Raw genomic sequence first — 15,000 nt, 5'->3', positions numbered from 1 at the left:
TACAAACCTGTCCTGGATAACAACCAAACTAACCTGTCCTGGATAACAACCAAACTAACCTGTCCTGGATAACAACCATACTAACCTGTCCTTGATAACAACCATACTAACCTGTCCTGGATAACAACCATACTAACCTGTCCTTGATAACAACCATACAAACCTGTCCTGGATAACAACCAAACTAACCTGTCCTGGATAACAACCAAACTAACCTGTCCTGGATAACAACCATACTAACCTGTCCATAACAATCATACTAACCTGTCCTGGATAACAACCATACTAACCTGTCCATAACAATCATACTAACCTGTCCTGGATAACAACCATACTAACCTGTCCATAACAACCATACTAACCTGTCCTTGATAACAACCATACTAACCTGTCCATAACAATCATACTAACCTGTCCTGGATAACAATCATACTAACCTGTCCAAAACAATCATACTAACCTGTCCTGAATAACAATCATACTAACCTGTCCATAACAATCATACTAACCTGTCCATAACAACCATACTAACCTGTCCATAACAACCATACTAACCTGTCCTGGATAACAACCATACTAACCTGTCCATAACAACCATACTAACCTGTCCATAACAACCATACTAACCTGTCCTGGATAACAACCATACTAACCTGTCCATAACAACCATACTAACCTGTCCTGGATAACAACCATACTAACCTGTCCTTGATAACAACCAAACTAACCTGTCCTTGATAACAACCAAACTAACCTGTCCTTGATAACAACCAAACTAACCTGTCCTTGATAACAACCATACAAACCTGTCCTTGATAACAACCAAACTAACCTGTCCTTGATAACAACCAAACTAACCTGTCCTTGATAACAACCAAACTAACCTGTCCTTGATAACAACCATACAAACCTGTCCTTGATAACAACCAAACTAACCTGTCCTTGATAACAACCAAACTAACCTGTCCTTGATAACAACCAAACTAACCTGTCCTTGATAACAACCATACAAACCTGTCCTTCATAACAACCATACAAACCTGTCCATAACAATCATACTAACCTGTCCTGGATAACAACCATACTAACCTGTCCATAACAATCATACTAACCTGTCCATAACAATCATACTAACCTGTCCTGGATAACAACCATACTAACCTGTCCTTGATAACAACCATACAAACCTGTCCTTGATAACAACTATACTAACCAGTCCATAACAATCATACTAACCTGTCCTTGATAACAACCAAACTAACCTGTCCATAACAATCATACTAACCTGTCCTGGATAACAACCATACAAACCTGTCCATAACAATCATACTAACCTGTCCTGGATAAGGATAGGAGACAGTGGGAGGAAGGAAAGAGGGATGGAGAGAGGATGGATATAGAGGAGAGGACAGGACAGGAGAGAGTGGGAGGAGGGAAAGAGGGATGGAGAGAGGATGGATATAGAGGAGAGGACAGGACAGGAGAGAGTGGGAGGAGGGAAAGAGGGATGGAGAGGCGTTGGATAACTGCTAGATAGGGCCAGCTGCAAATTCCAAATGTGGCTACATTGTAAAAATTCATGAAAACAAAAAAAAAGGCCTTAGGAGTTTAGTTAAGGTTGGATCAAGGTTAGAGTTAGGGTTCAAGTCAGATTTTATGAGGAAAAACACTGACCAGCGATAGAGAGTGAAATCTCAAGGGTAAGGCGGGCCAACCAAACTCTTAACAGAAAAGCAGCCTACTGGTTTATGACACGTGTCCACTTCTCATTTAAAATGGGTCCTTTTGGCACATGCTTTGCCTCCATAGTAACAGGCACACCTACACAATTGCACATACACAGGTTTCTCTGAAATGCCCACAGAATGCCTGTTCTGATAGTACCATATCCTGTTTTTTGAGACCTTATGACTAAGCGGAAAGCCTTAAACAACACACACACACACACACACACACACACACACACACACACGTTTCTTGGAAACGTCTCTGTTCTGGTAAAACAGCAGTAGAGGGTGTAGTCACTAGTTTGAAGCCAACAGAAGAGTTGGATCTGAGATCAATCTTTGTCTTCTCCTCCAACTAACCAGAGTTTCATTGAGGACTGGAGCTGATGAACTACAGAACACAGCTTTTCTAAGAACATCCAGGAAGAAGAGAAGAAAGACGGTAAGAACTTTTATTCACAAATGTATTTACAAATGAACACATTTTAGCAACACCATAAAGATGTCATAGCATCGCCACGGAAACAATAACAAAAGGGACTTTTACAAAAACACAAATTTTACTGTAAAGAAAAGAAATGATGAGACAACTTGTCGTTCCCATGTCTGTCCTTACTGAGATTAAATGTCCTTACTGAGATTAAATGACTAGACCACAATATGGCATTAATGACTTCCCTCTATCACTGATTAAAAAATATATATATTTGAATCATAAATTACACACAAGGTCGAACCGAAACACCTGTAACCTGACCCCTCTGAGTGCGTGCCACATTGGGCACCTGGGGAGCAGTTGTTGTGGTGGGGTTAACTGCCTTGCTTCACCTTGTCGGCTCGGGGATTAGGACTACACTCTAAGAAATAAGGGTTCCATAAGGTTTTTTTGGTTGTCCACGTAGCAGAACCCTTTTTGGTTCCAGATACAGAACCATATGTGGAAAGGGTTCTACCTGAAACCTAAAGGAGTTCTTCAAAGGGTTATCCTATGGGGACAGCCTAAGAACCCTTTAAGGTTCTAGATAGCACCTTTCTTTCTAAGAGTGTATCAAACTTCAGGTTCCTGTCCCAACACTCTAACCACCAGGCTACCTGCCACCCTTAGTTGTTGTATTAACGAAAGGGAAGCAGGTCTCAGTGCTAGAGTCAAACAGTATTTACTAAATGGCAGCTGATCCAGTTCCAGCTGTTGCAGGTATGAGGGCATTTACAAATGTATTGAAAAAGGCCTTTGTAAAAAAGACCCTTGATGTTCCTTATGACACACAAATACCCCATTTGTAAAGCATTTGATGAGCTGGATGTGTGTATCTGAACGCAGAGTAGCTGGATGATGATCATGATATAGACAACTAGACAACTAGCCCACATTCATGATATAGACAACTAGACAACTAGCCCACATTAATGGTATAGACAACTAGACAACTAGCCCACATTCATGATATAGCCAACTATGGACAATTAGCCCACATTCATGATATAGACAACTATGGACAACTAGCCCACATTCATTATATAGACAACTATAGACAACAAGCCCACATTCATGATATAGACAACTATGGACAACTAGCCCACATTCATGATATAGACAACTATGAACAATTATCCCACATTCATGATATAGACAACAAGCCCACATTCATGATATAGACAACTAGCCCACATTCATGATATAGACAACTAGACAATTAGCCCACATGAATGATATAGGCAACTATGGACAACTAGCCCACATTCATGATATAGACAACTATGGACAACTAGCCCACATTCATGATATAGACAACTATGAACAATTATCCCACATTCATGATATAGCCAACTATGGACAACTAGCCCACATTCATGATATAGACAACTATGAACAATTATCCCACATTCATGATATAGACAATTAGCCCACATTCATGATATGAACTATGGACAACTAGCCCACATTCATGATATAGGCAACTATGGACAACTAGCCCACATTCATGATATAGCCAACTAGACAACAAGCCCACATTCATGATATAGACAGCTATGGACAACTAGCCCACATTCATGATATGAACTATGGACAATTAGCCCACATTCATGATATAGACAACTATGGACAACTAGCCCACATTCATGATATAGACAACTATGGACAACTAGCCCACATTCTACATAGAAAACAAGCTAAATAAACTATCTACATTAAACCACATGATTTGTTATTGTGATGTTTTTAGCACAGCCTTGTGACTCACTGAGTTTCCTGTTTGTCTTTGTGAAACTTTCAAGAGGAAGAGGGGGAAGGGGCAAAGTTAGCTCAGAGTAAGTTAGTTTTTCAACTTTCACTTTGTGAGGTGAACTGAACATACTCAACAGTAAAGGTCTGCTATATTCGCTGTAATCTCTTTGCCCTCTCAATACATTCACCCTCTCTGACCCTCATGTCTCTGACCCTCATGTCTCTGACCCTCATGGCCTCTGACCCTCATGCCTCTGACCCTCGTGTCTCTGACCCTCGTGCCTCTGACCCTCGTGCCTCTGACCCTCGTGCCTCTGACCCTCGTGCCTCTGACCCTCGTGCCTCTGACCCTCGTGACTCTGACCCTCATGACTCTGACCCTCATGTCTCTGACCCTCGTGTCTCTGACCCTCATGCCTCTGACCCTCATGACTCTGACCCTCATGACTCTGACCCTCATGCCTCTGACCCTCATGCCTCTGACCCTCATGTCTCTGATCCTCATGCCTCTGACCCTCATGCCTCTGACCCTCATACCTCTGACCCTCATGCCTCTGACCCTCATGCCTCTGATACTGACAGACTACCATTACAGGGACCTAACCCTGACCTGGGACATAGCCCTTTCGTTGTGAGTGTATGTTTTTGTATGAGCCTGTGTTAGTGTGCGTGCATGTGTGTTTGTGTGTACGTGCATGTGTGTATGAACAAAAGCCTTGCTGGCACGCAAGGCAAGGTGTTGAGAGTGAAAGTAAGGTAGGTGTATGTTACTCAACATTGCAATCAGGGCAGTGGTTCACATGGGCAGTGAACAGATTAGAACTGGGATAAGGACAGGAGTAGAGATGGAGAGAGGATGGATATAGAGGAGAGATACCCACAGTACACACTAAGAGAGGAGAGATGGAGAGAGGATGGATATAGAGGAGAGATACCCACAGTACACACTAAGAGAGGAGATATGGAGAGAGGATGGATATAGAGGAGAGATACCCACAGTACACACTAAAGAGGAGAGATATGGGGAGAGGATGGATATAGAGGAGAGATACCCACAGTACACACTAAAGAGAGGAGAAATGGAGAGAGGATGGATATAGAGGAGAGATACCCACAGTACACACTAAAAAGAGGAGAGATGGAGAGAGGATATAGATAGGAGAAGGAGGGGAAATGGAGAAAAGGAGGAGAAAGAATAAAAGAAGAGATGAGAAGAGGAGAGGATAGGACAGGAGAGAGTGGGAGGAAGGAAAGAGGGATGGAGAGAGGATGGATATAGAGGAGAGGATATGACAGGAGAGAGTGGGAGGAGGGAAAGAGGGATGGAGAGAGGATGGATATAGAGGAGAGGACAGGACAGGAGTGAGTGGGAGGAGGGAAAGAGGGATGGAGAGAGGATGGATATAGAGGAGAGGACAGGACAGGAGAGAGTGGGAGGAGGGAAAGAGGGATGGAGAGGCGTTGGATAACTGCTAGATAGGGCCAGCTGCAAATTCCAAATGTGGCTACATTGTAAAAATTCATGAAAACAAAAAAAAAGGCCTTAGGAGTTTAGTTAAGGTTGGATCAAGGTTAGAGTTAGGGTTCAAGTCAGATTTTATGAGGAAAAACACTGACCAGCGATAGAGAGTGAAATCTCAAGGGTAAGGCGGGCCAACCAAACTCTTAACAGAAAAGCAGCCTACTGGTTTATGACACGTGTCCACTTCTCATTTAAAATGTGTCCTTTTGGCACATACTTTGCCTCCATAGTAACAGGCACACCTACACAATTGCACATACACAGGTTTCTCTGAAATGCCCACAGAATGCCTGTTCTGATAGTACCATATCCTGTTTTTTGAGACCCTATGACTAAGCTGAAAGCCTTAAACAACACACACACACACACACACACACACACACACACACACACACACACACACACACACACACACACACACACACACACACACACGTTTCTTGGAAACGTCTCTGTTCTGGTAAAACAGCAGTAGAGGGTGTAGTCACTAGTTTGAAGCCAACAGAAGAGTTGGATCTGAGATCAATCTTTGTCTTCTCCTCCAACTAACCAGAGTTTCATTGAGGACTGGAGCTGATGAACTACAGAACACAGCTTTTCTAAGAACATCCAGGAAGAAGAGAAGAAAGACGGTAAGAACTTTTATTCACAAATGTATTTACAAATGAACACATTTTAGCAACACCATAAAGATGTCATAGCATCGCCACGGAAACAATAACAAAAGGGACTTTTACAAAAACACAACTTTTACTGTAAAGAAAAGAAATGATGAGACAACTTGTTGCTCCCATGTCTGTTCTTACTGAGATTAAATGTCTAGACCACAATATGGCATTAATGATACAACTTCCCTCTATCACTGATTAAAAAATATATATATTTTAATCATAAATTACACACAAGGTCGAACCGAAACACTTTTAACCCGACCCCTCTGAGTACGTGCCACATTGGGCACCTGGGGAGCAGTTGTTGTGGTGGGGTTCACTGCCTTGCTTCACCTTGTCGGCTCGGGGATTAGGACTACACTCTAACAAATAAGGGTTCCATAAGAGCTTTTTTGGTTGTCCACGTAGCAGAACCCTTTTTGGTTCCAGATAGAACCCTTTTGGGTTCCATACAGAACCATATGTGGAAAGGGTTCTACCTGAAACCTAAAGGAGTTCTTCAAAGGGTTCTCCTATGGGGACAGCCTAAGAACCCTTTAAGGTTCTAGATAGCACCTTTCTTTCTAAGAGTGTATCAAACTTCAGGTTCCCGTCCCAACACTCTAACCACCAGGCTACCTGCCACCCTGTAGTTGTTGTATTACCGTAAGGGAAGCAGGTCTCAGTGCTAGAGTCAAACAGTATTTACTAAATGGCAGCTGATCCAGTTCCAGCTGTTGCAGGTATGAGGGCATTTACAAATGTATTGAAAAAGGCCTTTGTAAAAAAGACCCTTGATGTTCCTTATGACACACAAATACCCCATTTGTAAAGCATTTGATGAGCTGGATGTGTGTATCTGAAAGCAGAGTAGCTGGATGATGATCATGATATAGACAACTAGACAACTAGCCCACATTAATGATATAGACAACTAGACAACTAGCCCACATTCATGATATAGACAACTAGACAACTAGCCCACATTCATGATATAGACAACTAGACAACTAGCCCACATTAATGGTATAGACAACTAGACAACTAGCCCACATTCATGATATAGCCAACTATGGACAATTAGCCCACATTGATGATATGGACAACTAGCCCACATTCATTATATAGACAACTATAGACAACAAGCCCACATTCATGATATAGACAACTATGGACAACTAGCCCACATTCATGATATAGACAACTATGAACAATTATCCCACATTCATGATATAGACAACAAGCCCACATTCATGATATAGACAACTAGCCCACATTCATGATATAGACAACTAGACAATTAGCCCACATGAATGATATAGGCAACTATGGACAACTAGCCCACATTCATGATATAGACAACTATGGACAACTAGCCCACATTCATGATATAGACAACTATGAACAATTATCCCACATTCATGATATAGCCAACTATGGACAACTAGCCCACATTCATGATATAGACAACTATGAACAATTATCCCACATTCATGATATAGACAATTAGCCCACATTCATGATATGAACTATGGACAACTAGCCCACATTCATGATATAGGCAACTATGGACAACTAGCCCACATTCATGATATAGCCAACTAGACAACAAGCCCACATTCATGATATAGACAGCTATGGACAACTAGCCCACATTCATGATATAGACAGCTATGGACAACTAGCCCACATTCATGATATAGACAACTATGGACAACTAGCCCACATTCTACATAGAAAACAAGCTAAATAAACTATCTACATTAAACCACATGATTTGTTATTGTGATGTTTTTAGCACAGCCTTGTGACTCACTGAGTTTCCTGTTTGTCTTTGTGAAACTTTCAAGAGGAAGAGGGGGAAGGGGCAAAGTTAGCTCAGAGTAAGTTCGTTTTTCAACTTTCACTTTGTGAGGTGAACTGAACATACTCAACAGTAAAGGTCTGCTATTTTCGCTGTAATCTCTTTGCCCTCTCAATACATTCACCCTCTCTGACCCTCATGTCTCTGACCCTCATGTCTCTGACCCTCATGTCTCTGACCCTCATGTCTCTGGTCTCTGACCCTCATGTCTCTGACCCTCATGTCTCTGACCCTCATGTCTCTGACCCTCATGCCTCTGACCCTCATGTCTCTGACCCTCATGTCTCTGACCCTCATGTACTCTGACCCTCATGTACTCTGACCCTCATGTCTCTGACCCTCATGCCTCTGACCCTCATGTCTCTGACCCTCATGTCTCTGACCCTCATGTCTCTGAGCCTCATGTCTCTGACCCTCATGTCTCTGACCCTCATGCCTCTGACCCTCATGTCTCTGACCCTCATGTCTCTGAGCCTCATGTCTCTGACCCTCATGTCTCTGACCCTCATGTCTCTGACCCTCATGTCTCTGACCCTCGTGCCTCTGACCCTCGTGCCTCTGACCCTCGTGCCTCTGACCCTCGTGCCTCTGACCCTCGTGCCTCTGACCCTCGTGCTTCTGACCCTCGTGCATCTGACCCTCGTGCCTCTGACCCTCGTGCCTCTGACCCTCATGACTTTGACCCTCATGCCTCTGACCCTCATGACTCTGACCCTCGTGCCTCTGACCCTCGTGCCTCTGACCCTCATGCCTCTGACCCTCATGTCTCTGACCCTCATGCCTCTGACCCTCATGCCTCTGACCCTCGTGCCTCTGACCCTCATGACTCTGACCCTCATGTACTCTGACCCTCATGTACTCTGACCCTCATGTACTCTGACCCTCATGCCTCTGACCCTCATGTCTCTGACCCTCATGTACTCTGACCCTCATGCCTCTGACCCTCATGTCTCTGACCCTCATGTCTCTGACCCTCATGTCTCTGACCCTCATGTACTCTGACCCTCATGTACTCTGACCCTCATGCCTCTGACCCTCATGTACTCTGACCCTCATGCCTCTGACCCTCATGCCTCTGACCCTCGTGCCTCTGACCCTCATGCCTCTGACCCTCATGCCTCTGACCCTCATGACTCTGACCCTCATGACTCTGACCCTCATGACTCTGACCCTCATGACTCTGACCCTCATGCCTCTGACCCTCATGTCTCTGATCCTCATGCCTCTGACCCTCATGCCTCTGACCCTCATACCTCTGACCCTCATGCCTCTGACCCTCATGCCTCTGATACTGACAGACTACCATTACAGGGACCTAACCCTGACCTGGGACATAGCCCTTTCGTTGTGAGTGTACGTTTTTGTATGAGTCTGTGTTAGTGTGCGTGCATGTGTGTTTGTGTGTACGTGCATGTGTGTTAGTGTACGTGCATGTGTGTATGAACAAAAGCCTTGCTGGCACGCAAGGCAAGGTGTTGAGAGTGAAAGTAAGGTAGGTTACTTGTTACTTAGGTTAGGTTAGGTTAGGTTATATGTTACTCAACATTGCAATCAGGGCAGTGGTTCACATGGGCAGTGAACAGATTAGAACTGGGATAAGGACAGGAGTAGAGATGGAGAGAGGATGGATATAGAGGAGAGATACCCACAGTACACACTAAGAGAGGAGAGATGGAGAGAGGATGGATATAGAGGAGAGATACCCACAGTACACACTAAGAGAGGAGATATGGAGAGAGGATGGATATAGAGGAGAGATACCCACAGTACACACTAAGAGAGGAGAGATGGAGAGAGGATGATATAGAGGAGAGATACCCGCAGTACACACTAAGAGAGGAGAGATGGAGAGAGGGTGGATATAGAGGAGAGATACCCACAGTACACACTAAAGAGGAGAGATGGAGAGAGGATGGATATAGAGGAGAGATACCCACAGTACACACTAAAGAGGAGAGATATGGGGAGAGGATGGATATAGAGGAGAGATACCCACAGTACACACTAAAGAGAGGAGAAATGGAGAGAGGATGGATATAGAGGAGAGATACCCACAGTACACACTAAAAAGAGGAGAGATGGAGAGAGGATATATATAGGAGAAGGAGGGGAAATGGAGAAAAGGAGGAGAAAGAATAAAAGAAGAGATGAGAAGAGGAGAGGATAGGACAGGAGAGAGTGGGAGGAAGGAAAGAGGGATGGAGAGAGGATGGATATAGAGGAGAGGATATGACAGGAGAGAGTGGGAGGAGGGAAAGAGGGATGGAGAGAGGATGGATATAGAGGAGAGGACAGGACAGGAGAGAGTGGGAGGAGGGAAAGAGGGATGGAGAGAGGATGGATATAGAGGAGAGGACAGGACAGGAGAGAGTGGGAGGAGGGAAAGAGGGATGGAGAGGCGTTGGATAACTGCTAGATAGGGCCAGCTGCAAATTCCAAATGTGGCTACATTGTAAAAATTCATGAAAACAAAAAAAAAGGCCTTAGGAGTTTAGTTAAGGTTGGATCAAGGTTAGAGTTAGGGTTCAAGTCAGATTTTATGAGGAAAAACACTGACCAGCGATAGAGAGTGAAATCTCAAGGGTAAGGCGGGCCAACCAAACTCTTAACAGAAAAGCAGCCTACTGGTTTATGACACGTGTCCACTTCTCATTTAAAATGTGTCCTTTTGGCACATACTTTGCCTCCATAGTAACAGGCACACCTACACAATTGCACATACACAGGTTTCTCTGAAATGCCCACAGAATGCCTGTTCTGATAGTACCATATCCTGTTTTTTGAGACCCTATGACTAAGCTGAAAGCCTTAAACAACACACACACACACACACACACACACACACACACACACACACACACACACACACACACACACACACACGTTTCTTGGAAACGTCTCTGTTCTGGTAAAACAGCAGTAGAGGGTGTAGTCACTAGTTTGAAGCCAACAGAAGAGTTGGATCTGAGATCAATCTTTGTCTTCTCCTCCAACTAACCAGAGTTTCATTGAGGACTGGAGCTGATGAACTACAGAACACAGCTTTTCTAAGAACATCCAGGAAGAAGAGAAGAAAGACGGTAAGAACTTTTATTCACAAATGTATTTACAAATGAACACATTTTAGCAACACCATAAAGATGTCATAGCATCGCCACGGAAACAATAACAAAAGGGACTTTTACAAAAACACAAATTTTACTGTAAAGAAAAGAAATGATGAGACAACTTGTCGTTCCCATGTCTGTCCTTACTGAGATTAAATGTCCTTACTGAGATTAAATGACTAGACCACAATATGGCATTAATGACTTCCCTCTATCACTGATTAAAAAATATATATATTTGAATCATAAATTACACACAAGGTCGAACCGAAACACCTGTAACCTGACCCCTCTGAGTGCGTGCCACATTGGGCACCTGGGGAGCAGTTGTTGTGGTGGGGTTAACTGCCTTGCTTCACCTTGTCGGCTCGGGGATTAGGACTACACTCTAAGAAATAAGGGTTCCATAAGGTTTTTTTGGTTGTCCACGTAGCAGAACCCTTTTTGGTTCCAGATACAGAACCATATGTGGAAAGGGTTCTACCTGAAACCTAAAGGAGTTCTTCAAAGAGTTCTCCTATGGGGGACAGCCTAAGAACCCTTTAAGGTTCTAGATAGCACCTTTCTTTCTAAGAGTGTATCAAACTTCAGGTTCCTGTCCCAACACTCTAACCACCAGGCTACCTGCCACCCTGTAGTTGTTGTATTAACGTAAGGGAAGCAGGTCTCAGTGCTAGAGTCAAACAGTATTTACTAAATGGCAGCTGATCCAGTTCCAGCTGTTGCAGGCATGAGGGCATTTACAAATGTATTGAAAAAGGCCTTTGTAAAAAAGACTAATATACCCTTGATGTTCCTTATGACACACAAATACCCCATTTGTAAAGCATTTGATGAGCTGGATGTGTGTATCTGAAAGCAGAGTGGCTGGATGTAAAGCCACTACTAATGCAGAAACTCTACAGTCTAAGTGTTGTTTGATAATCCACTCCGTTTTTAATTGAACATTCCACCTAAATCTACACACATTTAACACTTTTCACCACATTTGACCTTTGACCTGTTGAAAATGGTATTAGAAATCCAAAATGACCTTGTATCACAGCAAACATGTTTTATCTAGCATTGATGACAGTCGTAATAAGCAGAAATAAATCCCAGCACTTTTTCCAGGTTGACTGGTCTACTATAAGATTACTAAGGGATTAAGTTTCAATTTGAGCTGTCCTCATGGTACCAGTAGAGTATGACGAGGGAGACAGCTGTCCTCATGGTACCAGTAGAGTATGACGAGGGAGACAGCTGTCCTCATGGTACCAGTAGAGTATGACGAGGGAGACAGCTGTCCTCATGGTACCAGTAGAGTATGACGAGGGAGACAGCTGTCCTCATGGTACCAGTAGAGTATGACGAGGGAGACAGCTGTCCTCATGGTACCAGTAGAGTATGACGAGGGAGACAGCTGTCCTCATGGTACCAGTAGAGTATGACGAGGGAGACAGCTGTCCTCATGGTACCAGTAGAGTATGACGAGGGAGACAGCTGTCCTCATGGTACCAGTAGAGTATGACGAGGGAGACAGCTGTCCTCATGGTACCAGTAGAGTATGACGAGGGAGACAGCTGTCCTCATGGTACCAGTAGAGTATGACGAGGGAGACAGCTGTCCTCATGGTACCAGTAGAGAGAGATGAGGGAGACAGCTGTGCTCATGATACCAGTAGAGAGAGATGAGGGAGACAGCTGTGCTCATGATACCAGTAGAGAGATGAGGGAGACAGCTGTCCTCATGGTACCAGTAGATAGATGATGGAGACAGCTGTCCTCATGGTACCAGTAGGGAGATGAGGGAGACAGCTGTCCTCATGGTACCAGTGGATAGAGATAAGGGAGACAGCTGTCCTCATGTTACCAGTAGAGACAGATGAGGGAGACAGCTGTCCTCATGGTACCAGTAGAGAATGACGAGGGAGACAGCTGTCCTCATGGTACCAGTAGAGAATGATGAGGGAGACAGCTGTCCTCATGGTACCAGTTGAGAGATGAGGGAGACAGCTGTCCTCATGGTACCAGTAGAGAATGATGAGGGAGGCAGTTGTCCTCATGGTACCAGTAGAGAGAGATGAGGGAGACAGCTGTCCTCATGGTACCAGTAGAGAGAGATGAGGGAGGCAGTTGTCCTCATGGTACCAGTAGAGAGAGATGAGGGAGACAGCTGTCCTCATGGTACCAGTAGAGAGAGATGAGGGAGGCAGTTGTCCTCATGGTACCAGTAGAGAGAGATGAGGGAGACAGCTGTCCTCATGGTACCAGTAGAGAGAGATGAGGGAGGCAGTTGTCCTCATGGTACCAGTAGAGAGAAATGAGGGAGGCAGTTGTCCTCATGGTACCAGTAGAGAGAGATGAGGGAGACAGCTGTCCTCATGGTACCAGTAGAGAGAGATGAGGGAGGCAGTTGTCCTCATGGTACCAGTAGAGAGAGATGAGGGAGGCAGTTGTCCTCATGGTACCAGTAGAGAGAGATGAGGGAGACAGCTGTCCTCATGGTACCAGTAGAGAGAAATGAGGGAGGCAGTTGTCCTCATGGTACCAGTAGAGAGAGATGAGGGAGACAGCTGTCCTCATGGTACCAGTAGAGAGAGATGAGGGAGGCAGTTGTCCTCATGGTACCAGTAGAGAGAGATGAGGGAGGCAGTTGTCCTCATGGTACCAGTAGAGAGAGATGAGGGAGACAGTTGTCCTCATGGTACCAGTAGAGAGAGATGAGGGAGGCAGCTGTCCTCATGGTACCAGTAGAGAGAGATGAGGGAGACAGCTGTCCTCATGGTACCAGTAGAGAGAGATGAGGGAGACAGTTGTCCTCATGGTACCAGTAGAAAGAGATGAGGGAGACAGCTGTCCTCATGGTACCAGTAGAGAGAGATGAGGGAGGCAGTTGTCCTCATGGTACCAGTAGAGAGAGATGAGGGAGGCAGTTGTCCTCATGGTACCAGTAGAGAGAGAATTTTTATTTGTACCATTTATATTTGTAAATCGACCAATGAAATCAAACCACAACCATCCATCCTCCCTTCCATGAACCATCCATAGACACCTGTGTGTGTCCTTTCAAACTATATAAACCAGGTGGTTCGAGCCCCGAATGCTGATTGGTGGTATATCAGACCATAAAACATGGGTATGATTCCAAATATATTTGTTCTGTACTAATTACATTGGTAACCCGTTTATGATAGGCGCGATGCGTCCCAAAGAAGTTCACTTCCTTAGAAATGAGTTCTTTCATTTCTTGATATCTTCTTTTGATGACTTGTGTATTGGCATTGTGTTTTGCGTGACATTCTACTGCACTGTTGGAGCCAGTAACATAATTTTTTTTTGTACAATGACATTGTTAGGGAATGTACTTCAGTTATACCACATAGCATTACTCAATTATAGCTACTATTATTGCATTTTTGGGGGATTACTCTTTTTTTATAGGTATAAAAAAAGGTATCTCACAGGTATCTCATTCCACGCAGGGCTGAGTGTCTACAGCAGGGCAGTCCAACCCTCTTCCTGGAGATCTACTGTCCTGTTGGTTTCCAGTTCAACCCTCTTCCTGGAGATCTACTGTCCTGTTGGTTTCCAGTTCAACCCTCTTCCTGGAGATCTACTGTCCTGTTGGTTTCCAGTCCAACCCTCTTCCTGGGGATCTACTGTCCTGTTGGTTTCCAGTTCAACCCTCTTCCTGGAGATCTACTGTCCTGTTGGTTTCCAGTCCAACCCTCTTCCTGGAGATCTACTGTCCTGTTGGTTTCCAGTTCAACCCTCTTCCTGGAGATCTACTGTCCTGTTGGTTTCCAGTTCAACCCTCTTCCTGGACACCTACTGCCCTGTTGGTTTCCAGTTCAACCCTCTTCCTGGAGATCTACTGTCCTGTTGGTTTCCAGTTCAACCCTCTTCCTGGAGATCTACTGTC

General features: G+C 44.4%; 1 protein-coding gene across 1 annotated transcript in view; it reads left to right on the top strand.

Annotated features, from left to right (window-relative positions):
• Positions 1-1,951: 1,951 nt before the first annotated feature.
• The window catches only part of LOC110516762 (GTPase IMAP family member 7), a 21,042-nt gene continuing 7,993 nt past the window's right edge, over positions 1,952-15,000 (top strand). Inside the window, exons 1-3 of the mRNA XM_036939937.1 lie at positions 1,952-2,169; positions 6,030-6,108; positions 10,992-11,070. The gene's annotated coding sequence lies outside the window, so the exon portion shown is untranslated. The remainder of the gene's footprint in view (positions 2,170-6,029; positions 6,109-10,991; positions 11,071-15,000) is intronic.

The sequence above is a fragment of the Oncorhynchus mykiss genome, chromosome 13 (assembly GCF_013265735.2).
Source record: "Oncorhynchus mykiss isolate Arlee chromosome 13, USDA_OmykA_1.1, whole genome shotgun sequence".
NCBI classification, from domain to species: domain Eukaryota; kingdom Metazoa; phylum Chordata; class Actinopteri; order Salmoniformes; family Salmonidae; genus Oncorhynchus; species Oncorhynchus mykiss.
The sequence above is the reverse complement of the archived record's forward strand: the minus strand, read 5'-3'. Positions and strand labels throughout refer to the sequence as shown.